The following is a 23926-nucleotide window of genomic DNA, read 5'->3' on the forward strand; positions in this document are numbered from 1 at the left end:
ACCTGGCTTGGCAGTTCGGGCTGGACTGTTCCCATGAGGCACAGGGCCAAGACTGATTTGCATATGGCTGGGTTCAAACTGGAATGGCATGGGGAGCAAAAAAACGATGGATTTAGGCCCAGATCTCTGTACTATGGTAAATGAATGACATTGTTCTGCATTCTGTCCATCAACTGTTGTTTTTGCAATTATTACTCCTGGAAGTATCTTGGATGACTGGGACAATAACACAGTGAAATAACTACTTGATGAGCTAATTAAACTTTGGAGGATGCAGAGAGGCTGATTCAGGCTACATCGCACCTTAAGAAAAGTGTGACTATTGGGTGAAGTCCCTACTCTGCTTCCGTTTTTGGAGAATTACTAGTGAAACACGGGCCTGTAGAGTGTGTCTACAGAGGGTGAGTACTGCCACATGTTTTCTTTCCATTTAATGATTGCTTAGGAGGGATTTGAGTACAAGGGATCTGTATACTGATGAAGGCCATGTGACCCATAGTGGCAGTTGGATTTGGCTGAAACATGTCGATAACAAAGTAATTGGGTAAAAGAGACATGGACACTCTACCATACCTGCTTTTATTTTAATCCTGCCAAGTGGGACCCTTATTAAAGAAACAAGGGTACCTACTTAGACAGTTTTAATCACACATCTTTGGCAGTAGTAGGGATCCCTTTAAAGAAATAACTGTTTCTTGAAAAAAAGCACTCCACCTCGAGCGTTGGTTTGCACCATGGTGTAGTAGCAGCCCAATGATGAAGCCTGCCACTATCATTGGGTGAGGGCAATCTTAACAATTGTATGGGTTGCCCATTAGGGAATTAGATTTTTTTTTCCCCTGAGCAGCCCCATTTAGGTTGAGGTCACTTCAGGCCTTCCATGTGTGTGAGTAGAGAAAATTATACTGTACCTGAAAGTGAAGATATGTGTAGTGGAACAATCAATTGTGATGAAAAGTTTGTTTTTCACCACTATGTGCATTATTAATTGCACGGAGCTAGTACTCAACATGCAATATTTAATTATACACAATGGGAACATTTTCTTACACCACTTTCGAGTAGCTCCAAAACATTCACACAGATGTTTGCATATTTTTCTGACAAAACCCCATAGTCCCAGCGTCTTATTATTATAAACTTCTCCTTTCCCCAGTAAAGAAAAGTATGCTGACCGATAAAAACTTAATTTATTCTGCCTACTATATTTCCTAGTTTAGTTGTCTATACAAGGGTATGACTTTTAGAAGGACAGTATTGATTTAAAATCTGTTTGGAGCACAAAAGACTGGAAAATTCAAGGCTTTGTTTAGAGTGTGTCTTATTCCAAGATACATTATTTTTCTGACCAAAACTATGCAACAAACATCCTACCTCAGCCTGGCCAAGATAAAGGGAATGACTACACCAAACATTCCCACATTTGCAAGTTTTGAGAATTGGCAACAGTTCTCAAATAACACACAGGAAAAGTTCAGAAACATGCTCAAGAACAGTACATATAATTCTTCAAATTCCAGTCCAGAGGGATGTCTAGCATGGCCATTAGATACTAATGTTTGTCATGCAGTTTTCTAAACAACAGAAAGGGGTTTAGAAAAAATAAGCCAGAACCACGTTATGCACAGACACAACACTCTGGAGTAGTAGCAACATATAGCGTGGAAAATTATGCCTCGAATGGCTAAAACATTCCATGTTAGATGGGGTAAAAGAACACTTGTCTCTCCTTCCCAATGACATAGATTTACAGGATTTTTTGTTAGGTCCTTGAAAGTCACGTCAAAAGCACTTTATATATGGTGTATAAAACAAATTGTGGAACTTGTTACAGCAGGAAGCTGCTGACCTGATACCTGAAATTGTCTCCTAAATTTAGAAAAGGATGTAGCAGTAGTCAATGGTGCAATGGTCACGTGTCCTGCAAGCATTTGAACACAACTGATTTATTTCTGCCATCCAATTTCACAAAAGATCAGAAAATTATGGCAAGGAAGGACTGGACATACACAATATTAAACATAGACCATCTAGAGAAAATACCGATCACTGTGGCAGAAACACTGTCCGCCAATTGGATAATTCATGGGTTTATATCAATGCTAGTTTCAACATTCCACATTATGAACTGCTTACAACACTATCAAGTGGGCAGATATGAAGCATTAGGGGAGAGATTTGTGCGCAAGATATGGGTCCAACCTTTCGATTACAGAACTGCATTTTGTAGTACATTGTGTAATACTATATTAGTACTGCATACATGATCTAAAGTTGTATTCAAAATCTTATATGTGGAGGTTCCATGTCCCCCTCTCTTATTTCTTTCTATGCGGAAATCTCTGTACCAACTGCAGAGTGTGTATGTATAATAGTAAGTTCCCCTGGGCCTCGGCTATGTGGCCCGGGGGCACCACATTAATAAACCCTGTGCCAGACATCACATGGTACCTGGCACACAGTGCAGGGATTTTTCCAAACTTGACTTTTTATTGGCCGCAGAACATGCCTCAATGCAAAAAGGCATGTTTTTGACTGCCTACATGGCAGTCGGATGGTAATTTGGAGCTCGGGCCGTCGCCTACTTGACGGGCGGTCTTGATCCCGAAACAATGTTGGGCGGACGCTTGTCCAACCGGCATCATAATGAGGTCCTAAGTTGTAAACTTACACATGTGAGAATCTCCACATAGAATATATAAGAGATGTGATAATGGAGATTTCCACTCATAGGTTTCTGACTTGCATTTTGTAGTAAGTAAGCAGTACTAGTATTATGCTACTTTACCAACTACAAAATGCAGTTTGTGATTTGGGTCCATAACATCTGTGTGATCTATTTGCTCTATGTCTCCGACGCATTCTCCTCAAAACAATGTCTTGCCTCTAGTTCCCAAGTATGTATAATTTATGTGGACGGATAATGAGAGTTCTTTACATTTTTAAGTTTAAAGCAGTATTTTGTATGCTACAGGATAACAATGGTTCATAAATCTACTTTTAATTGGCATGTACATTGTACATTTACAAGTAAAAAAATTACCCACACATTATTTTTACAGGGTTTTTGCACATGCATAGCTTGTGCAGCTCACCTACAACTGTGGAGTGTTCACACATTCACTGGTATGGCATCGTGTTATTCATCATGGCACAGCTTTATTTCAAGATTTGCAGTGGATAGTTGGCCAATGTAACAAAGGGATAAAGGAGGAGAATTTTTTTTCATTTCTCCATACTTTTCAACATCGAATATATGTTGTATTGTAATTCCAATGGGGCAATTCATATTAAGACATATTTTTGTCAAATTATATTTAGATCATGACATTCTGGTACCATATTACAAATTACACCTCTTTGATGATACCGAGGGGACCCAATTCACAATGGTTTTGTTATGAATAGATGTAACTTACTCTTGCAGTTTCCTGGCTTAGTTCTGAATTTTGGGATTAAACCAGAAGTACTTCTGGCTTGCAATTATTTTATTCCTGTAATTCATATGTAAGCTAGAATACTACAAGAGTATGCGACAGAAAAATCTGTGTGAATTGGTCCCGTGGAGTTATAACTTTTAACTCCTTCAAAAGATTATTTTCTGTACATTGCATGCTTCATTTCCATCCTTATTCATGCATTCCACAGACAACTCCACTGGCTCTATGTACATACAAAATGCCTGTTCAAGATTCTGACCCACTCATACAAAGCCCTACTGAACTGCAGACCCGCCTACTTTAGCTACCGCCTGAGTTTCTATCAGCCCACCAGACACCTCCACTCCTTGTCCCTTTCTCTAACCCTCACCCCATGCATCTGATGTAGCAGTTGGAGAGGGCGCTCCTTCTCCTACCTAGCAGTGAAGACATAGAACGAGCTACCCTATCATCTACTGACTTTACCATCTCTTCCAGAGCTCTAAAAGTCCTTGAAGATCTCTCTGTTCGGCTAGTCAGTTGGACCCTGCCTGTGCCCAGATACTCTCTCGGGTGACAAGAAGCACTCAACAAATCCACTGATTGATTGATAAATGATTGATTGCATTTCATTTGCTTGTAAGAAAAAAGGAAAGACAAGTGACACATTGCAGCCAAGTGAGACAATGGACGCATTTGCATTATAATGTATCTCCATTTTAATAATAGGTTGTAAATTTGCAGAAGTCCCTTACTAATAAACTAATTCAATAAAAAACTCTGCCATCCTTTTTAATGGGATCTTAATCACACTTAAGATTTTACAACCATATTTATGGCAAAGTGAATGATTCTTTTCTCCTTTGTCGTGAATGTGTGATTTTATTTTTCGGCCAATTAACATATATTTAAATTTCCTCACTGGACTCCTCATACACCATGGGAAAACCACAGCCCTACCTTGAGCAAGCTCTGACAGTCCTGGCTCGGGGAAGAATTACCTACATGAGACTTTTAGCTCTGCCCATCACAGATTTTAACTCTACTTGGGCCCGGCAGGACAATTCAGTGGCTTGCCGACTCTGCAACTACCACCGTGAATCCTGGCTCCATCTGTTGTGCTGCTGCCCAAAGTTAGTCAGTGAGCGTCAGAGCTTGGTTCTCCCCATCTGTAGGTTGCTTGGCCTACAAAGCTGCAGGGAAGTTTCCGACCTGTGCTTTTCCGCTAAAACACCTCAAATTGCGGCCCGACTAGGGAAATTCACAGACTCAATCCGAGCCACACTGAAACTGAAAGCTGAGTCATAACAGCATCCAGTTGGCCATCAAGCAAGAAAGACTATGATAAAACTTTTCCTCAAGTCCAATGCACAACACCTTATTGCTAGATAGGACAATATTTTTAGAAATAGTCCTTTTATTACTTTAATCTTTTTAAACGTCTTATCACTCTCAATTAACTGTGTGAGATTTTTAACAAGTTTTTGTTTTATTGCTAGAATATTGTAACCATTTTAATTAATTGAACAATAAAGATTCATTCATTCATTCAAATATTTAAATGTATCTCTCTAAGGGCCATATGTAGGTAAATTACATTTACCGATTCTTAAATACCGAATTTTACCGATTCGGTATTTATGAATCGGTAAATGTAATGTAGGTAAAAAAATACCGATTCGGTAAGTGTCGGTATTTTAGAATCGGTATTTACCGATTCGGTAATGGTAACTTGTTTCCCATTGATTCCTATGGGCCAGGAGGCCCATAGGAATCAATGGGAAGCCAGTTACCATTCCCGAATCGGTAAATACCGAATCGGTAATGGGGGGAGCACAATCAAGGGTGGCAGGGTGTCACAGTGACACCCTGTTGCACCCCTGATTCCTGCATGTGTGCACATGTGGCACACATACATGCCCTAAGGGCATGTATGTCTGCCACATTGCACACTTCTAAGGGCCAAATAATGCTTTTACTAAGACATTCGTCATATACCACCAACTTTTAGTTGGTGGTAAATAACGAATCCACACTACACCCACACACTCCCCCTACATCTCATTTCAGGATTCGGTATTTACCGAATCGGTAAAATTACCGATTCAGTAATTTTACCGATTCGGTAAATTACCGAATCCTGAAATGATCCCCCTACATAGCAAAAGCCTAAATACCGGTCGGTAACGGTATATTTACCGAAAATCAGCCGTTATCGACCGGTATTAGGCTTCCTACATATGGCCCTAAATGTCTAAAAGTAAAATGGGCTAGCTGTACAAGTCTATTTTGCTGTTGCAAAGCCTTTGATCACATGCTTTGAGACCACACAATAGTATCCCAATTTGCTTAATGTAGTTTGTGAGTCAGAAATGCTTTTCCTCTTCGCAAAATACACTTTGAAACCCAAACATATTGAAAATTAAGAGCGTGTGCAATTAATGTTCTCGTCTCCTTTATGAGTTGGTATGGAATGTATCAATGAAATGCAACTGCAATTGTGCTTGCAAAGCATTGATGTACTACAAGATCCAAAAGAGAGTGAAAACACATTCACAAAGTATTATATGAAATACATTGTAAATCCAGAGGAAAGAAGGGAAAAGGAAAACTATCAACACACTTGAATAAACCACATAGGACATAAAAAAAGAATGGGGAATGCAGTGAGTCGCAACTAAGTCTCGCAAACAGAGAGACCAAAAGAGGCAGAGAAGCAGTTTATATAAAAGTTGAAACGTGGAGTTAGTGTTAGCGGTAACTAGAAGAGCTACGGTAGGTAGAACAATGAAAAGAGATGAACAGTAGTAAAGTTGAGATAGTAGAAAGGTCGAAATTAGCAGACTAGAGGCAAATAAAGTGAGAAAGGGTAGATTTGAGAAAGTTCACAAACTGAAGGGAATATACTGAGAAAGAATGTGGAAACAAAGTAACAAGGTGAATGCCTAGATTGCAAATAAGATGTTTGAAATCAAAAAGAAAATGTGACAAAATGGAATAAAAACTGAAATCAGGATCTAAAATTTCAAAAGAGAGTTGTGTGGATGGAGAAAAGAAAAGGACCAAGAAATAAGACATGCTTGATGCCAAGTGTATAGATCGGCCCAGTACCTCATTCAGAGAGTCTGTGCATATTAAAGAAGACAGCGCTGCTCATCTCAAGGTCTTTAGACTGATAGCCAGCCAAACCTATGGCTGGGAACCATACTAACACTCAAACACACTGTGTCAGCTTATGGGGTCCGCCACTTGACCATCCTTATGCATTCTCAATCTAAGTCACAAGGAGATTGGCCATGCTGAAGTCCTGCATTTTCAGTTGCACCATGTGTGTGAACAATGGACCATAAAAGAAGAGTGGCATCAATAGCCTGAGCAGTAATCTGCGTTGACCCACAAAAGGCTAGGACTGTAGGAATCATAGTGAAAATGAGTCAGTTGGGTGCATGACCAGCCCAAGAGTTGAGGTGAACTGTGTATGATCAAGGGCAGATACAATTAAGAGTATCATCTGCAATCATTTATGTGTGCATGCATAATAAAAACTATTGCATGCTGGAAGCTACCTTGGAGTCAAGGACCACTAAATGTGCATGCTCTCCCACATAAGGGATTTATTTAAGGCACAATTATGTCCGCTCATGCCATAATAGTGGCAATAGGTAATCTTTAACCATTTTGGGCATTCTTGGTGCAGTTATAGCATACTAACAGCCATCATTGACATTGTAAGAGCTTGACTGCCCTACCTTTAACTATCCCTGACATAATGGCGCTGCCCATCACACATAATAGTGGCCATGGTTGATATATTGTGCCCACCGTGTGCCTTATGGTGTCCAGCCTTTTCATATTTGTGGCCCTGGTATAATGGTGGGCATTATTGGTATAATACAGGCTTCCTTCGTGCTATGGTGAGCATCCATGGCATAGGACTGTAATTACCTGGGCATTCAAAGCAGTCTGTCCATGTGAGGGATTTGTTTAGGTGAGTACTGGTGTTTGGGAACTGATATTTTAAAGACAATTTTTTCCCACAAAGGTTTTCTTCTGGAAATTTGAGTGGAAAGTTATATTTGATAGAAACATATGTGTATTTTCAGAAATTGAAATGCTGACAAAGACAAAAGGGTGAAATTCCAAAACACATTTAAAGTTGATAGTTGAATGAAAATTTAAGCTGAGTTTGGGAGACTTACTGCTGTGGTTATGTCCTAGGTACCACAAGGCATGTGAAGATTTAAATTTGAATTTGAATTTATTAGTCAGGTGGTAGCATTTAATATTGATAAACATTTTCCTGGAATTTCTGTTGGTAACCTCAACTGGAACACTTGGGTAACTACCCATAATCGTGCTTAGACTGGTCATAGTGTAATGCTAACAAGTATCATTACTATTTTACAGTTATAATTTCCTAGTATCTCCAGAGGACTTTCCTTGAGCAGAAGTAGCTTTCACTATGGAAAAGGTGTGAATCTTCTGTTATAGATAACTGGTGGGAGGATTGGATTAACATTTTCAAGAAGTAGAATTTAAGTGGTTATATAGGTAGAAGTGAATCAAAAAGCCACCAGTTCCTATCCTATAGTAAAGAGAACAGTAAGAAGAGTCGCATGGTGCCAAATGTTAAGCAGTAGTTACAAACTAGATTAGGAAAGTAATTGTAATTGTAAATGAGTAGCCCAGCCTGAAGCCCTCCAGTCAGTGGACAGAAGAGAGCAGAGTTCAATATCGTGGGAGCATTAATAATTAACAATACATTTTGAATGCTTTAGATGGAAAGTTACAAGAATTCAAGGTTGTTTAGGGTGTACAAGCAAATCGTTTTAGTGAATATGAATGTTTACAGTTTGCTCATGCTCTGCTAGCATGATAAGAGAAGTTCGGTGGATACTTGTTTACAAAGGCTGACCCTTGCCAAAATATAGATGAAGTTGTATGATACGGTGCTAGACCATGGGCAACTCAAGAAATGTCATTAATGCATCTGTAGAGCCAAACCATCTTTGATTTCTCTTGGTTTCTTGGACAGATTGAATAGTGTTGATGCCTGGTATCCTAAAAGTTGTCTCAGCATGGGGCCGGATATAGATTCACCTATTTTGTTAAAGTTAGATTGGTGATGTAATTATGATGGAAACCATTTCAAAACATTGCCCTGAAACAACGCATTTTCCAAGGGAGTCAAGAAAGACTTTGTGGCTAAGAAGACCAACAGCGGTGAAAAGTCTAGTAGTGCTTATAGCAAGGTTTTCCCTACATCTATGATGCAGAGATAGCTAACAACAACTTATACAGTGGCTGTCTCCTTGCTAGCTCTCGGCTTGAATCTAACTGATCTTCGACTATGAGGTTTTATTTCATGATAACGTTTTTTCCAGTTCTGGGAATTATTTAGATCAGTGGTTCCCAAACTTTTGTTTTCTGGGGACCCCACTTAATCATTACTGGAACCCGTGGACCCCAAGTGAATCATTATAAGAATCCAGGGACCCCCCCACAAGTCATTACTGGAAGCCAGGGACCCTGGCCTAAACAATGTTGATGATTTGAACTGCAAAACAATAGACAAAAAATGCAGGAAAAAGCAATCAAACAAATACACGAATGACACATTTTAATTAATTCGCCAACACATATTAATAAAAAAGAAATCAAAATGTAATTTTAATAGAAAGGTTGTAGCTTTTCTAAATTTAATTGAGGCCACTCATCATCCATATTATATTTTGATTGATGCACCTGCACTGCTCCCACAAATCAATCTGAGGATACTAATTTAATTTTTATCCTCCATTTTCAAATTCCTTCTCAAGTACAGTATTTTTAAAATGTTCAATTGCACATTTAGCTTCTTTATTTATATACACTTTATTAATCTGTTATATTATTTGATTATCAAAGTAGTCGCGGACCCCCTGAGGAGGCTTTGGGGACCCCCAGGGGTCCGCCGACCCCAGTTTGGGAACCACTGATTTAGATTATATAGTATTTTCCAAAAAGGGAAAGATCAAGATTATTTGACTCATAATGGCCAACATATGTTTTATGAAGGAATAGCTTGAGAATGACCCACCTTGAATTTCTAGGGAAACTCTTTTTTGTTAGAAGTACTTGTTTATGAGAGTAACCCTTTATGGAATGAAGGAGGTAGCAGATGAGGCTGCACTAGGTTAAGATGAGTACAGAAACACAGAGAGATACTAGTTTGAGATGATCAATAGTAACTGGAACTAAGTCATGACAAACTACATTGCTTTTTCTGTAGTGTGTGACGTGTGTGCCTGGAGTAGGAGTTGCATCAATTTCCTTTCTATTTTTTAGGATCATCTACCAGCTAATTGAGAACATTGCTCAGCCAAGTGGAGAAAAGAGCATGCAGGTGCAAGAGTATTTTAAATCTGTTTATTATCAATGCCTTCTGGGATGTCTGATATAGACCCATCTTTGCTTGCCATAATGATTTATCGGTTAGTATTTATTAAGTTAGGTACAACACAGAAACAGACACAAAAATAATGTCATGTCACTGTGGAACGTAGATGCCGGTTGAGGCAACTGATCACCCCTTATCAACAAAAAAGGCACAGAGGGATATCTTTTGCATCTTGCTTGACTGAAATATGTCTTCAGCAATAACACGCGCGTCTTTACCTCAAAGTCAAGGATAAATGAAAAGAATGAATGAGCTGGACTCTAGAACTACTGGTCATTAACTGGGGGTGTCAGCCTCCGACAGGGTTTGGCTGAGGTTTCTCCTTTCACTTTTATCTTCTGTTGTTTTTTTTTCCAGACCCGCTTTTGACTGAATATCTTGTATTTTATATGGTATATTGGGAAAGATATTTCAAATTGAGATCATGTCTCTTACACTTTGGGCTGTGGGGTATGCAAGATGACTGGTGCAGGCTGCTGGGAGGAGGGTGGGCACAGGCTTCATCACTCAGGCCATTGGTCTGACTGCTTCTAGAGGTTGGGGGGAAGGTGTTTGGGGAGGTTGGGGTTGAGCGTGAGGGGGCTGTGGGCTTGTGGGGGGAAGGAGGTAGGACAGTTTGGGGGTCTGGGGTGGTGTGGGTCCAAGGGGGGCAGAAAACAAATGAGGAGTATTTTTTGGTAATATTTGTCGCTCGGTTTGAGATGCTGTAGCCAGAAGGGATGTTATGTCTAATTGCTGTCTCTGACCAGCACATATAGATTTCAAATATCTCTCATTCCAAGGCTCAGGATAATTTAATCATTTAGATGTAAAGATGACAACTACAGCTAAACTCTATATTGCCTCAGTAAATGTCTGTGGTTTGAATGACTATAGGAAATGAAGGAAAGTGGCAGAAATGATGAGGGTGTTAAGTGCCGTTATAATCTGCGTTCAGGAGACTCATATTGATTGGTCGCGGAAAGATCTGTTGGGATCCTAGGCTTTACATTATTAGCTTACACCACACACGGAACTACATGCGGGTGAGTATTTTGGCCCGCCGGAATGTGTGTTTAGTTAAACGTTGCCACGCTGATAATTATGGAAGATGGGCTGTTATAGAATGCCAGCTCTCTACTCACACTTTTATTCTATGTTCTGTTTATGGTCCAAATATGCATGATCCTAGAATGTTTGATTTCTTGAATCTCGAGTTGGCTTTATGGCTGGCCCCAATTATTTTATGTGGGGATTTAGATGTCAGTTTGGGTTCTCAATTCAAGGGCTCCTATTCAGGCAGTAAATTGAATTTCTTCCCAGCCCTTCAACATCCAATGCATAATCATGGGCCAATAGATGTCTAGCAGAAACTGCATGCTTCAGACTGTGGATGCACCTTTTTCTCTGCCACCCATAACACTCATGTATGACTTGTTTATTTTCTTATCTTCTCCACTACCCTAATTAACGAAGCTGTAATTGGAAATTTCCCATGAGTGATATCAGATCACAATCCTTTGTGTATAAGAATTATAAGAATTTTCGACATGTACAACCACTGTAGACGGATTTGGTTGTCTCATAGTTATGGGACAGCTATTCGCAAATTTATCTACCATCAAGGTTATATACGCGATCCTTATTGAAGGATGTGTAATATATTATGTGTTGCACTCACTTTGTCAACTAGTGCAGTTGTTTATCATTTTCCCTTCCAGAGACGTATGTGACTCTTTATTACTCAATTCCACCATCAATATTAGGTACCTCAACATTCACTACAAGATGGCGCCTATATGTTATCAGTAATCTTACACATCTAGTTAACTCACTTGGGGATTGATCACGTGATCTTACGTGACCACGTGACTATCTAACGTTCTCATTCAAATAGAGGGAGGCTTGGGCCGACGATTTACTACATCAGAACTTTAGTGGACGCATTGTTCGTGTGGTGGCTAAACCGTGACCAGGTATGCAACTTCGATGCTACTTTATAGACACCGCTTTTTTTGTTAATTTTTGACCATGTAATTCCCCCTTTTCTATTCGTCCCTATCACCGTATTTGCAGTCCAGTTCATTATATTTATTAATACGGGTCTTTTATATTTGCACCTATAGGGAGCCGGCTTATCAAGGCGGGGCTGCCCTACTTCCGGCAACACACATGGAATTTACAACGTGATTTATAGATTTCTGTTTATAACCTGACTCATTTGGGTGAGTGCTTTATACCTATTTGTGTATACATTTCTTTTTATCCTATTGCCACATTGGTCGTTTACTCGAGTTTATAACACCATACAGGTCTTGCTTTATTGTGATTCCTGACATATTGAACAATTATGATGTCATGATTCTCAACTGATTTAGTGTTGCCTAGGTGAGTGTTACGAGTATGCACTTTTGTCACTTTGACATTCTTTAGACTCCTCTACCGACAGTTAATAACATATTCGGCTACTTCCCATGCCCGTATTAGACCATTTTATTTACATAGTCACGGTGTATATTTGTGCAATTACTCTCATGACATATTGCTCTCAATTCCCATACTGTGTCTAACTCGGGGGGTTTCTTTAACATATCACTCAACATGTTGATTACTTTACGGTCATTCCTGTTATTGCTTTATATTTGACAGTATCTTTAGTACCACTTGAGCAGTATATCTCGGGCACTGTCGGTTTGACACATATGACACATCTTTTATTATTAACTAGTGCTATATTTTCAGTTTCATATTTTAACTTACTGTTCATGTCAGGCTAATGTCATTGGCCTGTGTGTACTACTTACCCTTCCTCTTTCTCTACAGTTCTTCGTTCCTTCTCCAGATTCTTGTGTAATCTGGGATCTTGAATACCTTAGGATCACTGCGATGGACTTTGATCTGTGCAATCGGTGGGTGTGTCTCAGTGTTCTTTTTCAACCACTATTTCACATTACGCGAGGTTTTGTTAACTCTACACACGTTCATCTTTCGGCCTTTTTTGATTTTTATCTTGGTCTTTGGCGTGACTAAGAAAACTACTGAAACGTCTGAGAGTCATCACGGATTCTCTCTTTATTTTTTACGCACAGGGTTACGTTTCACGCTTGTCTGCTGACCTTTGGTGATTTCTCCTTGCACTTGTCTACGTTTCACGGTGCTACATGGTCTTTCTGGTTCTTGGCTTTAGTGCGCTTCTCTCTCTCTCTTTCCACCTGAATATTCTACGTTTTCTTTAAAACTAAGTTAACATTAATCTGTACTAATATTTAATTATGATAACTTGTTTGTATAGTCTCATGTACTATATATATTCTCATCTTTTCCAGCCTTGATAAAGTCTGCATTTGTATTGTGGTACAGACGAAACACGTGTTGGCCTGATTTCAATAATTTGCTGCTGGGAAATTTCTTACAAATGAATAAAAAGAAGATGAATATACATCACTAACGGACATTTTTCTGAGAACGCAAGCATTCATGTTTTTGTACTTTAGGCGAAGATCGCTAAATATAACTGTGTCAGGGAGTTCTATTGCTGAATAACTTCTATTTGTATATGCAGGTTTATGACCTGTTAACAAGCACTGTTGGGTAATCGGTGCTACCAGTTTGTACAGCACCCCTATTCTATAAATTATTTAAGCGCTTAATTATCTATGCTAATATTGACGGGTATCTTTTACTCGAAGTGCGGCTCATCCCTGTTGAGGGATTGCTATTACCCTCCATTTTCAATTAAACTGAATTTCTTCCCAGCCCTTCAACATCCAATGCATAATCATGGGCCAATGGATGTCTAGCAGAAACTGCATGCTTCAGACTGTGGATGCACCTTTTTCTCTGCCACCCATAACACTCAAGTATGACTTGTTTATTTTCTTATCTTCTCCACTACCCTAATTAACAAAGCTGTAATTGGAAATTTCCCATGAGTGATATCATATCACAATCCTTTGTGTATAAAATCAACAAAAAAACAATAAAAAAAGACACAAAACTAAAATAAAATGTCCTGAAATAATGTTGAGAACTGGCCCTTACCCTATTTAACCTGCACATGGTTGACATAATATCTTCATATCAGTAGACAAAATGTTTCTTCCAAATTGACAATTAAGCCAATGCCAGTACAATTGCATCTTGACATTTTGCTTCTCCTTAGTCACACCCTTATTGGACTACAACTATCATTTTACAGCCTTCCCAAGATATAATAGACCAGGCTTTTTGTCATTGAATATACAAAGTCAAAAGTGATGCATTTTTGGTTGCCAGCAAAATTCGCCACTCATGTTTTTTTGACAACAAAACAAATGCTGACACTGAAAACCCAGTCCTTGGTGCTATTTATCACTGTACCTCAAGTGAATCGTGCATCTATACCTCGAGTGAACCATGCATCTAAAGAGCTTTGAATCAAAGCTATCAGTGGCCTGTTTAGATCTACGGCATTTAGCACCAATACGGAAGACTATCACATGTCACCAGGTTTGGGGGTTTTTCTAGCAAAATGTGTGCTTTTTTACTTTTCACTATCCTTCATGCTTGACACAATTGACTAGAAAGTATTCAATGCTTCAAGGTGTGGAAAGTGTTGGGCCAATGCATTTCTAATGTCCAGTCCCGACATTGTGCATGAAATTAGACTGTACTTTTCCTGATTATTTTGGCATTTCCAGGTGACCACTCAGAAATGCCAGCATCAAGTGGAGGTATCTGTAAATATATTTGTGACCATGCTTTTGCTAATCAATTAAAACTCACCTATATCATATTTTATGCAATTAATCAGAAAATAACATTTAGAAGATATCTGGACAGATCCCACACTCTTAAGCAACATCCACACAATCCTTAAATAAAAGCATACATTTGAATTTGAGAAGAATTGCTGTTTATCATGGGTGAACAAATACGGGTAACGAATAAGGATCTAGTTATCCTCTGTCAAGTCTTGAATAAATAGTAAAGTGCAAATTATTAAAATTTAGATTCTGTCAGATTGAGATCACAGATATAATGGTAATGGAAAAATGTCAGTGTCTGCCAGATTCTGTCCAAGGTGTCATTTTGGACTGCAAAACTTTACTGCATACTATTATACTTTATCCGGCATTTCAAGAACCTCTGCATAATTTATTGACAGATATTCGCCTAGATGATAATGAAAGCTCAATATTATGCCTATAAGTTTTATATTTGTTGTTAAAATAAAAGAGCGTTCACTCACGTGGTTTGCACAGAAACTGCAGATGGCAAATTTAGTGTTAGATCAAATGGTTTTCTGATTGAAATGAACCAATTGCTTTAAATCCTTATTTCTATGCCCCATTGCAATTGATCATTGTGTTCTACTACTTCTAAATGTAAAGATGCTATTTTCTATGTGTTCAGATTCAAGTGGTGGAATAATTTTAAATGTGGTTTCTGCGACCTCTGACCCTGTTTCCCAGGCAGGTCGCTCCCCTCACCACCACGCATCCCCCAGTGTGACCTGCATTCTCGCTACCGCTCGCACTAGCCCTCTGCTTGGTTTTTACTGCCGTCACTATGCTTCTCCCCGCCCCTCTCTCCTCCGTGCCCTGACTGCCTGTGCCTTTTTGCCTTTTGTATCCTGAGTGCCTGTGTCCTTTTTTTGCTTTTGTATCCTGAGTGCCTGGGTCCTCCTTTGCATCTTGTGCCCTGAATTTTGCCCCCCTTTTACTTCTGTACCCTTGTTTGCGCCTTGTTACTCTCCTCGCCACTCGTTCCCGCCGCCGCATCCCGGTTGCCCCGCCCCCTTGCATCCCAGTGGCCGCCCCGCTCCCACCTCCCAGCTGCTCCTCCCTCCCTCACCCCCTCATATGGAGGCCGCGCAGCGGCCGCGCCGCTGGTGCGCCGATGGCGTGCCTAAGGCAAGCCCGTCTGCGCCCGTCCACGCCTGGACCGCGCCCAGCGCCAGACCCCCTGGCTCCCGCAGATGCCAGCCCACCCGTCGGACCTACGCCGCCGCCACCCTCATCGCACTCAACACCGGCCGGATCCCCAGCTGCTACCGAGCCACCCTAAGACACAACCACGGACCATTCACCTGCCAATCCTGCAAGTTCTCCTGCATCCAGACCTGTACCGCACCCGCCAAGCCGAGCACCAGCAGCAACCACCTGAAGTGCATCCTGCTCAACACCCGCTCCGTCCACAGACACGCCTTGGAACTCTGGAACCTGCTCGACACCACATCTCCAGACGTCGCCTTACTCACGGAAACATGAATGAACGCCTCCTCAGCACCCGACATCGCCATCGCCATCCTGGACGGATACAAGAACACCTGGAGGGACCGCGTCAACCAGACAGGAGGAGGCATCGCCATCGTCCACAAGAACACCATCCGCATCACGACCAACTCCGACGACACCCTCACAGCCGCCGAACATCTTCACTTCCAGATACACACCGACCCCAAGACCACACTCAGAGGCACCCTCATCTACAGACCCCCAAGACTCCGCACTCAATTCAGCGAAGACATCGCAGACTTCATCAGCCCACACGCCCTCCCCTCCGCTGACTACATCCTCCTAGGGGACCTCAACTTCCACCTGGAGAACAACAACGACAACAACACCACCACTCTGCTGGACAACCTCGCCAACCACGGACTCAAGCAACTGGTGAACACCCCCACCCACTACGCCGGACACACGCTGGACCCAGTCTTCTCCTCCAGCAAGTACATCTCCTTCAGCCACGCCACCGGACTCCACTGGACAGACCACAGCTGCGCCCACTTCAGCTTCAGAAGAACCACGACTCACCACCACCTGCAACAGGCTCCCCGCAGGAGCTGGAACAAGATCACCACCGACCAGCTCACCACATCACTGAGCCTGAACCCTCCCGCCAGCTCAACGGACCCCAACCAAGCAGCCAACAACCTCACACAGTGGATCACCAACTGCGCTGACGACCTCGCACCTCTGAAAAACCATCCCAGCAGGCCCGGCAGCAAGAAAGCCTTCTGGTTCAACGACGACCTCAAGAACTCCAAGAAGAACTGCCGTACCTTCGAGAAAGCCTGGCGAAGAAACCCGACTACTGACAACATGACCGCCCTCAAGCACGCCTCCCACAAACACCACCAGCTGATCCACACCACCAAGAGGACAGCATTCAAGGAACGACTAGACAACAACGCACACAACAGCAAGGAACTCTTCAGCATCGTCAAAGAGCTCTCCAACCCCAGCGCCGGAAACAATGACATCACTCCCTCACAAGACCTCTGCGACTCACTCGCCTCGTTCTTTCACTTCAAGATCGCCGAGATACACAACAGCTTCGGCGCACAGACCACGCACCCAACCACCGAACCGATGCCCCCCACCACCACCCTCTGCGCCTGGACCCCGGTCAGCACCGAAGACACCATCCACACGATGAACACCATCCACTCCGGATCACCAACCGACCCATGCCCCCACCACGTCTTCAACAAGGCCGACTCCGTCATCGCACCCCAACTCCGGGACATCATCAACTGCTCCTTCGACACCGCCACCTTCCCGGAGAGATGGAAGCATGCTGAACTCAGCGCCCTCCTGAAGAAACCATCAGCAGACCCCTCCGACCTCAAGAACTACCGCCCCATCTCGCTCCTCCCTTTTCCTGCCAAAGTCATCGAGAAGACCGTCAACAGACAGCTTGCCGCCTTCCTCGAGACAAACGGATCCCTCGACCACTCGCAGTCCGGCTCCGAGCCAACCACAGCACCGAGACCGCCCTCATCGCAGCCACTGACGACATCCGAGCCCTGCTCGGCAACGGGGAAACAGCGGCCCTCATCCTCCTGGACCTCTCCGCAGCATTCGATACTGTCTGCCACCACACCCTAGTGCAGCGCCTCAGCAACATCGGAATCCAAGAGAAGGCACTAGATTGGATCATCTCGTTCCTCGCCGGAAGAACCCAGAGAGTCCGCCTCCCCCCGTTCAGATCCGAGGCCACCAAAGTCATCTGCGGCGTACCACAAGGATCATCACTCAGCCCCACCCTCTTCAACGTCTACATGAGCCCCCTCGCAGCCATCGCATGCCAACACAACCTCAACATCATCTCCTATGCCGACGACACCCAGCTGATCCTCTCCCTCACCAACGACCCAGCTACCGCCAGAATCAACCTACACGAAGGGATGAAAGACGTAGCGGAGTGGATGATGAACAGCCGCCTGAAACTGAACTCAGACAAGACGGAAGTCCTCATCCTTGGATTATCACCCTCTGCCTGGGACAACTCCTGGTGGCCCCCCGCCCTGGGCAGCGCACCCAAACCTACGGACCACGCACGCAACCTGGGCTTCATCCTGGACTCCTCCCTCTCGATGATCATCATGTTTCAACATCCTACGCATGCTCCGAAAGATCTTCCGATGGATCCCCACCGAAACCAGAAAGACGGTCACCCAGGCCCTCGTCACCAGCCGACTGGACTACGGAAACACCCTCTACACCGGAACCACAGCCAAACTACAGAAAAGACTCCAACACATCCAGAACGCCTCCGCATGACTCATCCTTGACATCCCCCGACACAGCCACATCTCCGGACACCTGAGAGACCTGCACTGGCTCCCCGTCAGCAAGAGAATCACGTTCCGACTCCTCACCCACGCACACAAAGCCCTCCACGACCTGGGCCCCAGGTACCTCAACAACCGCCTGACCTTCTACACTCCCACCCGCCAGCTACGATCGACCAGCCATGCCCTCGCTGCCGTTCCATGCATCCGAAGAGCCACCAAGGGAGGAAGATCCTTCTCCTACCTGGCAGCCAAGACTTGGAACTTCCTCCCCATCCACCTCCGTCTGACCCAAGACCACCTCTCCTTCAGGAAGCAACTCAAGACCTGGCTGTTCGAGCAGTAGCGGACCCCCCCCAGCACCTCCGGGTGAGTAGCGCGCTTTACAAATGTCTTGATTGATTGATTGATTGATTGATTCAGATTCAAGTGGTGGACTAATTTTAAATGTGGTTTCTGTATTTTAGTGACTTTTGGTTTTCGATCTGATTGTGTCGTTTATTTTGAACTGTTTGTTTTTTTTTTAATTGATTTTTTCCCACTTGTATGCAAGGACTAACACATTTTCACATACATAAACATAAGCTTAAGGCAGCAAGTCTATAATACATAAAGTAAATATACAATCACAAAATGTATTAAAAACTGATATAGAAAATAAATTATAGTAAGCATAAAAGAGAGTAGCAATAATTCCTACTGTATCCAATCTGTTATGGCTGACCAAACCTTAGCTCCCATAGTCCTCTTCTTCTTGCCCTTAGTTCTATATATTGCTATCTCTAAATTGTACATTGCTAATAATCTTGACCGCCAGTTCAGGAATGTCGGTGGATCAGGACTGATCCATTCCTTCGTAATACAGGCCTTTATCACTGCCATACAGATGAACAAAAAAGATACCATAGTTCTTGATCTTGTCTGTGCAGTAATATCTGAGCCAACCCCTATCAAAACCAATTCCCCTGTTATATTCACAGAGGATCCCAGTATTATGCCCAAGAACTGCTCGATTTCTCTAAATAAATCCCCTAATTTAGGACAGAGAAGGAACATATGAACTGAGTCGGCTGCATATTGACCACATCTATTACATTTGACCCCAACAGATGTCCCCCATTTTGAAATCTTACTTGGGGTATAATATAAATCATGAATGGCCATGTAATGTTGAGTGCGCATCCTCCTGGTCATCAAAACCTGATTAGCAAGCCCCAAGGATTCCCTGATGTCAATATCCTCTAACCCCAATTTCCTTCCCCATTTTCCTTGACAGACATATAAATCATCAGGAAGTGTCTCAATTAGTTGTAAATAAAATTGACCAATAGATGTTTTTTTCTTCATTCCTTCAATAAGCGGGATCCTAGCAAGTTGTTGTCTAGATCCAGGCCCCTGCTTATCGAGATAACTACGGATTTAGAGATATTTAAAGAATTCATGTTTAGCTAAACCAAATTTCGCTTGCAAATCCGCAATCACATAAATCCCCTAAACATTGAATCCCTTTTAATCCCCATCTGTTGGTGACGTGATCTCGAAAAATTACTGGAAGCAGCCCATCAGCTGAGAATGGAGTATATGCATTCAATTTATGAAAGCCAAGGTGCCGCTTGATTTGCTTCCATACAGAATATGATGCCCAGAGTATTTTAAATTTGGTTTTCTTAAAATAACTTGGTTCAATTATTTTGACCAGGCATTCCCTAGTCTCATCACCCAACCCAAATTCATATATTGATGGTCTGTGGCAAGGCAAAATGTTAGCTCTGTCCCCGACAACCAAGGGGCTAATACATTGCAGAATAGCTGCCCAATAATACAACATAAAATATGGTATGCCCCAGCCACCGCGATCTTTTGGTAGCACCATTTTTTTATAGGCCCTCCTCTGTCGTCTGTATCCCCATAAGAATCGAGAACAGATTCGTTCTAACCTCTTAAAACATGACACAGGAAATTCTAATGGAATTGTTCTAAACATATATAAGATCTTTGGCAATACCACCATTTTTAATACATTTGATCTGCTATATAAAGATAGGTGCAAATGATCCATCCGCTCCAATATTAGGTTCACCCTTGTTAATACAGGATTCATATTTAACTCTGGGATGTTACTAATAGGCATTGAAATTTTAATCCCCAGACATGTAACTTCTGAGGTAATGGCCACATTTGCAGGAGGATCCTGACCTGAATAAAGTACTTGCGTTTTAGATCAATTTAATTTATATCCTGAAAAATTCCCAAACTGAGATGCCAATTTATCAATTGCAGGAAGTGCCGTAACAATATCTTTTGTGACAACAACAATATCATCGGCATAGGCCAATGCTCTATACTCCATATGCCGAAGTTGTACTGGTTTTATGTCTTTAAAACAATTCAACTTGTTCAGAAAAAAATCAATATAAAGAGCAAATAATAAGGGTGAACAGGGACATCCTTGTCGAGTACCTCGACCTATCTTAAACAAACCTGAATCCTGTCCGGAGATTCGTATGCTAGCTTCCGGACTAATATATAATGACCTAACTGCTTGCCGTATCTTAGGGCCAAATCCCTTCCTTCTTAAAACTTCCCACATATAGGGCCAGGAAACCCTGTCGAATGCCTTCTCGGCATCCAACAGGATTACCCCCAATGTTGTATCGGTTGCTTGTGCCCAATCCAGAAAGGAGATTATACACCTCACATGATCTGCAGTGTCTCTGCCGGGAATAAACCCATGTTGAAAATTGGAAACCAGTGCAGAGATGACCCCAGCTAGGCGATTTGAAATAACCTTAAAGTAAATGTTGCTATCCGAGTTAATTAAAGATATTGGTCTATATGACATAGGCAATAGAGCAGGTTTATCTTTTTTCAAAAAAACAATAATCGTGGTTTTACGCCAAGACACTGGCGCAATCCCTCTTTGCGATGCCAAAAACAGAGTCATAAACTCTGATTTTAACACTTGTCAAAAAGTCCTATAAAATTCAAGGGGAATGCCATCGGGACCGACAGCCTTACCTGCTGCCAATGACATTATTGCTGCCTCTATTTCCTCCCAAGTGATGTCTACTTCTAGTTGTTCTACTTGTTCCTGTGTCAATGTTTGAGTTTCAACAGCAACACAGAAATCATCCAATTTATCTTCAACTCCGATAATAACATCTTCTGTATACAGCTGATGATAATATTTGCTAAACACATCAAGCACTCCTCTTGGCTTATCCACTACCTACCCAAGATGATCCTGAATCTTATCAATCCTATTGGCTACCTCTCTCTGATGTAGTTTTTTTGCCAATATTCGACCAGAGTTTTCCCCTATTTCATACAATTCAGCTCTATATACAGCAATTTTAGTGGCTAATTTTGTGGCAAAATTCTGATATATACTCATTTTTTGGACCGCTATGTCACTTGAAATTTGTTCAATATTTTGGCCGTTAGCAATAGCCTTCATTAGTTCAATTTCAGATAGCCTTAATTTGTTCATCCCATCCTGAACCTCACAGCGCAATTTTCACTGTTTATTAATAGAGTAGCTTAATGTTTCCCCCCGGACCCCTGCCTTAAATGCATCCCAAACAATCGGGTCTAAAGCAGACCCCCGATTATGATTAAAAAATTCAGAGATCCATTTACACATGTGCTCACAATAAACAGAATCGAGCAAAAGTTTATGCTCGAAAGTCCAAGCTCTGAAAGCTGATCTGGAACTAACAGCCAATTCCAGCATGATAGGATTATGATCTGATATGATCTTAGGCTTGATATCGATCCTGGCATTTCTTGCATTCTCTGCTGTAATGAAAAAATAATTGAGACGCAAATGTTTCCTATGAGGTGCAGAATAAAAGGTTTCCCCCAAGGCACCTTTAACATTATCACACCAAACATCCACTAATCCCAATTCTCTAGTTAATCCTTTGGTGGCTTTGAAAACTTCGTTTTTTTCCCAAGATACAGACAATCACTTGTGATATCAAACCCACCTGCCAAATGAAGGTTGAAATCCCCACACAGAATCAATGGAGATGGCCATGCCACTAGCTCAATGCTCCAAAAATGTAGCAAGTCAGGGTCGTCCAGATTGGGGCCGTATATTGAGCAAATTGTTATTGGGGTACCCTCAATCCATAACTCAATGATAACCCAACACCCCAGACATCTTCTTTGACACGTTTACAAGCACCCCAACCAAATCTTTTCAGAATAGCTACTCCTCTAGTTGTCGAGCTTTGTCGTGTACAACCCCAAGAGCTCCATACCCAGCTCCCTCAGCCACTTCCGGTTATTCCATGCAATATGAGTCTCTTGTATACAGAGCAAATCCACTTGCATTGAGGTTAAAATCTGGGCCATAATCCCCCTTTTCTTTTTATCGTTTAAACCACTGATATTCCATGAGCATACAGAAAATGTACCCGCCATAAAAAATTACTTTAGACTTTCCTTGCTTACTTAGTCCAGACCCTGAGCTATGCTTTACTAATAAAAAACACATAGTTTTGAAAGATTTAATCACCAAACCTTTAGAACCTTTAGTACCATGCGCATGCCAGACCCATATTGTGCTGTTCCTTGCCCCACCACCCCAACCTCCCTTACTACCCCAAAAGCACCCTCCCCCTCCCGCACCCCCACCCAAAGGGTGCATAAGGACTGCGTAGTCCTCCCAATTATGGTGAGAAAGGACTGTGTACACTCCTCTCACCCCCCACCCCCCAGCATGAAAAAAACCTAAAAGAAAAAGGAAAACAGCTGTCCCACTATATTGTATCTAAGAACTCTTTCGCAGCAATCTCGGAGACAAAAAAAAGTGTTTTGTCTTTGTGAATAATTTTAAGTTTAGATGGATTAAGTAAAAGGGCCAATGCCCCTTTGCCTTGAAAGAGTGGGATTAGTTGGCGCAGATGCCACCTCTGTTGAACTGTGGCCTGACAAAAATCCGGTCGCACGAAAAATTCACAGCCCTTCCCATTTCTCTTCCGATCTGGCCTTGCTAGATCATACAGAGATTCCTGGAGTAGAAAGTTATTTAAACAAATTAGTATAGCCCTGGGTTTCCCCTCTGACCCCCTTATACCACCCTGCAGATGGAAGGGGAATCTATGTACCCTTTTCAATTGTACTTCCCACTTCCATTGACTCAATTCGGGAAAGGCTTCTGAAAATAAGTCAATGACAAACTGTCTTATGTCTTTGCCTTCTTTCCCTTCCGGGAACACCTAATACCCGTAAATTGTTCCTTCTAGAGCGATTCTCTAAGTCAATGAGCTTCCAATTAATGTCATCTCTCACGGAATGTAGAGAGGTTACATCCGCTTTCTGCTGTCCAATCTCATCTTCAATTATAGATATTCTTGCCTCCGCTTCCCCAATCCTTGTAGACATCCCTACACAAGACTTGGCGACACGACACACTGTATTTTGCAGTTTACGGACTGCACCCTGTGTGCGCAGTCCCTCTGCTTTTAGTTTCCTCATGATGCGTCATTATGGCTTGATAAATAGTAGACAATGTGATCTCCT

At 42.1% G+C, this 23926-nt stretch overlaps 1 protein-coding gene across 1 annotated transcript in view; it reads left to right on the forward strand.

Annotated features, from left to right (window-relative positions):
• Window positions 1–23926, forward strand: part of GRB14 (growth factor receptor bound protein 14) — a 681395-nt gene that overhangs the window by 516078 nt on the left and 141391 nt on the right. The window lies entirely within an intron of this gene.

Source organism: Triturus cristatus, chromosome 3_1 (genome assembly GCF_964204655.1).
Source record: "Triturus cristatus chromosome 3_1, aTriCri1.1, whole genome shotgun sequence".
Classification (NCBI taxonomy): domain Eukaryota; kingdom Metazoa; phylum Chordata; class Amphibia; order Caudata; family Salamandridae; genus Triturus; species Triturus cristatus.